We start from the raw sequence: 5,428 nt of genomic DNA, 5'->3' as shown, positions 1-5,428 counted from the left end.
TAAATTGTTTAAGTAAACGCTTTAAACGACTTTGTCATCTGGTACAACCGTGAAGCATCTGGTGTATAATTACAATTGTCATTTATTATTTAATTTATGTACATATTGTTTTGAACATATGGTTAAAGAACAAGTATTTGTTTGCACAAAATGACTTCCGTTTTTATCAGTTATGTCAAACTGAAATCTTTATTTTATAAATCTGTAATGTTAAATAGAAAAAAAAGTAAATTAACAAAAATATCGAACTCCGAGAAAAATTCAAACGGAGAGCAAAATCGAAAGCTCAAACACAATAAACGAATGGATACTATCTGTCATATTGCTGACTTGTTACAGTCGTTGCATTTTCTGTGGTAACAATATAATTTGTTTAGAAATACTTGATTTCACTGTCCATTTAAAAAAATGAAACATGACATATATTTATACCTGTTAATTTCAATAAATTATATTATATTCTAATTCGTCACCTCAAACGCATATAAAGTATTTATAAAATAAAAACAAACACTTGTTACATAGGAATAGCTCGCCAGCATGTGCAGCTTACTGTTAAATTTTATTAAAACAAAATATTGAGTCCCGATGTCATGATATCGGCAACACCGCTGCGTAGTACACGACAGCCTACAAAATAGAAAAACAAAATCAGAAACCTTATATACATATAAATATTAATAATGTCCTACTGATAGTAGAAATATCTATCTATCTATGCGTGAAAACATTTCAAATATACAAGCGGCATCTTAATCCGGGTGGGGGGGGGGGGGTCTTTACCTAGACTAAGCTGCCTTACTGAACGGTATACGAGCTTCGAATGACCATATATCTTAAATCACTTAAACAAGACAACTATTCGCGCTTTAAAAATCCCGTGCTATTTACATAACAAATATCATACTCAATATATTTACGCAATGCGACAAATATTGACCAATCCGAAATATCATATATTTAAAAACACAAACCTGTTTATCCAATATAAACACCAATAGATGACCACTATGCGGACACACAATCACGTGTGATTGTTTACATAATAGAAAACACGTGTATGCTCAACTTTAATAAATACATTTATATTCTAATTCGTCACCCCAAACGCATATAAAGTATTTATAAAATAAAAACAAACACTTGTTACATAGGAATAGCTCGCCAGCATGTGCAGCTATTTTCGACAAAACAAAGAAAGGCGCAAATGTGTGTTTTTTAAATTCCTAAATTTTTAGTAACTGTCAGACGTTCACTGATGTTCTCTTTGACATATCCGTCCTTAGCCCGGTCTGATTTCCAGCGACCATGTTTTTTGAAGATTCGATCTTCCACATGCGCGTTTGCAGCAGCAGTGGCGCATCCGGACCTCAAACTATGTAAACCAAAATACTTTTTGTCTAATCCAATAGATGTTAAAGTAGATAACAGAATTTCTCTTGCAGTAGTATAAGAAAGCTTCCCATTTCTTAATTTGTAACCATTTACAGATTTACAAAAAGATAAAGGACGAAAAATCAAATCATTACTGTCCGACTTGATGTTAGCTAAATCTAAATATTTCATCAACATTTTAACGGGACATGTAATTTTGTCCGTTTTTGAAATGAGTACATCTCTACCCTCACGGTAAATATCAGTTTTACTACTCTCTATCAGTAAAACGATGTACGAATCATGAAAAACAATATTATTTCTTGTCAGATTTGCTAATTCTGAATACCTCAAAAATCCAGCAAAACTTATAAGGCACATACATGCTATTCTAACATCTTTAAGATTAGATTTATCGTTACCATAAAGCATAACAATTTGATACAAAATTTCTGGTGTTATAGGTTCTTTCTTAACCACAATGTGTCCAACAGATCTCAAAGATCCTTCCTTCACAGAAATAACCAAATCCGATTTACACGGATTCTCAACTCCGGCTAATCTATGAGCCCAACTTATAGCATAAAAAGCTTCATTTATGCTGCTAGTAGATTTACCAATGTTAGTCAAATAAACTAAATACGATGCGACAGAAATAACTGAAGCAGGTAACGTGTTTGAAATATTAATAGATAAACACCACTTACAAAAAGCGTTGAAAACATATCTATACTGTCGTTGAGTGTTGGCTGCTCTAGATGACAAACAAAAGGAAGGTATCTGGTCTACAAGGAGTTGCATGGATGGAGATTGCGACTGACGAAAAGAACCAATATCAATCCATCTTCTTGTTTTGAAAACATCTGAAAAATGTGTTACCCAATAAAGGAAAATTAAACAAGTATTCATATAAATTATTATAATAAAATGCATATGACATTAAACAATCAACGTGTGATACGGTGCTTTTTGTCCGCTTTTGCTTTTTGTCCGATAATTTTGCTTTTTGTCCGAAACTTTTGCTTTTTGTCCGTTGCTTTTTGTCCGTTTTGCCTTTTGTCCGATTATTTTGCTTTTTGTCCGAAACTTTTGCTTTTTGTCCGTTGCTTTTTGTCCGTTTTGCCTTTTGTCCGATTATTTTGCTTTTTGTCCGAAACTTTTGCTTTTTGTCCGTTGCTTTTTGTCCGTTTTGCTTTTTGTCCGATAATTTTGCTTTATGTCCGATATAGAATGTGTATATTTTTGGCAGGTTTCATTTTGAACTTCAAAATACCATGTCCTTTTAGGAGTTAAATACAGACCATACTCACATTATAAATGATTTGTACATGAAATTTCATGTCTTTTACAATATATCGCATTACCTCTAAAATGGCTCGAAGCACTAATATCCTAGACCCGTAGGTGTTGGTCAACAGAGGGCAAGGAGAATACTCTTGTATATCCCTAAGTCTAAAAAACAACTATTGAAAGCTGGCTAAACTAAGACATACTCCAGGTAGGCCATTATACCAGAAGAAGAGGTAGTCAAACCCTTATAAATGGCTCATAGCACTTATGTCCTGGATCTACACGAGTTTATCAGCAACGAATTAAAAGGGGCATGAGTTTCGCCGGTATATCACGAAGTAAAAATAAACCTCATTATTGCCAGCTCTTCAAACTAAGAGATTCTCCACGTTGGCCATTATACCAGAGGTATAGGTAGGCAATGCCTCTGAAATGGTCCATAGGCCATGGCACTTATGTCCTCGACCCGTACGAGTTGGTCAGAAGAGGGTAAGGGGAATACTCTAGTATATCACACAGTCCACCAAAAATAGTGACGGCTGCCCAAACTAAGACATTTTTAGGTGCGCCCTTATACTAGATGTTGGAGTAGTCATTCTCTTAAAAATGGCTCATAGCACTTATGCTATAGACCCGAACGAGTTTGTCAACAATGAGTTAAAAGGGGGATGAATTAGCCCGGTATATAACGAAGTTGAAATAAACTGTTGCCCGCTGGCTAAACTAAGAAATTGTCCACGCGGGCCATAATATGAGAGGTAGAGGAAGGGATTGCCTCTATAAAATGACCATGAGCACGTATGACATAGACCCGTACGAGTTAGTCAGCAAAGTGTAAGGTTGGTACCCTAGTATATAATAAAGTCGAACTAAACTATTGCTGGATGACTAAGAGATTCTCCGCGTGGGCCATGATACCAGAGGTAGAGGTTGTCATTGCCTCTAAAATGGCCTAAATCACTTATTCCCTAGAGAAGTACGCGGTATCATCAAAGGGTTTAAAAGGGAGTTGGAACCTCTGTTTACAAAGAAGTCGAAATAAATTATTGCCGGCTTGCTTAAGTACGAGATTCTCCAAGTTGGCCATTAATCCTAGGTTGAATGTGTGCATTGCCTTTTAAATGGCTGATAAAACTAACGCCCTAGACCTGTACGAGTTTGTCAGCAAAAGGTTAAAGGGGGGATGCGATGCCTCTTTTTACAACGAAAATATAAATTAAGCCGACTGGCCTAACTAAGAGATTCTATACGCGGGGTATTATATCAGAGGATGAGGTAGGCATTACCTCTAACATAGCCATAACACGTATGTCCCAGACCCGTGTAAGTTAATCAGCAAAGGGTAAGGGGGGTACCTAAGTATATCACAAAGTCGAAATAAACTATTGCTGGCTGGCTAAACGAAGAGATTCTCCACATGGGCCATGATACCAGAGGTAGAAGTGGCCATAGCCTCAAAAATGGCCACTTATGCCGTAGACCCGTACCAGTGCTTCAGCAAAGTGTTAAAAGGGGGAGGTGGTATCTATGTTTACAACGAAGTCGAAATGAATTATTGCCGGCTGGCCAAACAAAGAAATTCTCCACATAGGCCATTATAACAAAGGTAGTGGTGGACATTGCATCTAAAATGGCCCATACTTCGTATTCCATTGATCTGTACGAGTTTGTCAGCAAAGGGTAAGGAGGGTACCCTGGTATATAACAAAGTCGAAATAAACTATTGCCGGATGGCCAAAAATAAAAGATGATCCACGTTTATCATGATACCAGAGGTAGAGGTGGGCCTTGCCTTTAAAATGGTTTATAGCACTTATGCCAGCAAAAGGAAAGGAGGGTATTCTAGTATATCGCAAAGTCGTTATGAAATATTGCCGGCTGTTCAAACTACGAGATTCACCACATGGGCCATGCTACCATGGGTATAGGTGGTCATTGCCTTTAAAATAGCCTATAGCACTTATATGGCATATACCCGTACGAGTTTGTCAGTAAAGAGCTAAAATTAGGAGGTGGTACCTCTGTTCACATTAAAGTCAAAATAACTGTAGCCGGTAGTCCAAACTCCGGGATTCTCTACGTGGATCATTATACCAGAGGTAGAGGTTTATTTCGACTTCGTTGTAAACAAAGGTAACACCTTTTATTTTTAACCCCTTGCAGGCAAAATCGTACAGGTCTTTGGAATTAGTGTTATATGCCATTTTAAAGGCAATTACCATATCTATTTCTGGTAAAATGGCCTACGTGGAGAACCTCTTAGTTTGGCCAGCCGGCAATACTTTATTTCGACTTTGTTGTAAACAGAGGTACCATCTCCCCCTTTTGATTCATTATTGTCAAACTCGTACGGGTCTGGGGCATAAGTGCTATAAGAAATTTGTATGGCAATGCCCTCCTCTATCTCTGGTAAAATGGCCTACGTGGAGAATCTTTTAGTTTGGCCAGCCGGCAATTATTAAAGTGTATTTCGACTTCGTTGCAAACAGAGGTACCACCTTACCCTTTGAATTCATTGTTGTCAAACTCGTACGGGTCTTGGGCCTAAGTGGTCTGTGCCTTTTTTAAGGCAATGCCTACTTCTACCTCTGGCATCATACCCCACGTGGAGAATCTCTTGGCCAGCCGGCAATTGTTTATTTCGACTTTTTTATATACCAAGGTACTTCCCTTACCCTTTGCTGACTTACTCGCTGGCTTATCCCTTATTGTAAGTAAGTAAGTTCAATAAATATAAGACTATATGCCAGGTCTTTCTGACAAC

General features: G+C 37.3%; 1 long non-coding RNA gene across 1 annotated transcript; it reads right to left on the bottom strand.

Moving 5' to 3' along the window:
* Nucleotides 1-514: 514 nt before the first annotated feature.
* On the bottom strand, nt 515-2,246 carry LOC139497158 (uncharacterized). Its single transcript, XR_011657695.1, has 2 exons — nt 2,082-2,246; nt 515-630 (listed from the first exon to the last, which is right to left on the bottom strand). It is a non-coding gene; the product is annotated as an uncharacterized lncRNA (long non-coding RNA).
* Nucleotides 2,247-5,428: the final 3,182 nt, after the last annotated feature.

This window comes from Mytilus edulis, chromosome 12 (assembly GCF_963676685.1).
Source record: "Mytilus edulis chromosome 12, xbMytEdul2.2, whole genome shotgun sequence".
NCBI classification, from domain to species: domain Eukaryota; kingdom Metazoa; phylum Mollusca; class Bivalvia; order Mytilida; family Mytilidae; genus Mytilus; species Mytilus edulis.
This window is presented reverse-complemented; position numbering and strand designations above follow the sequence as displayed.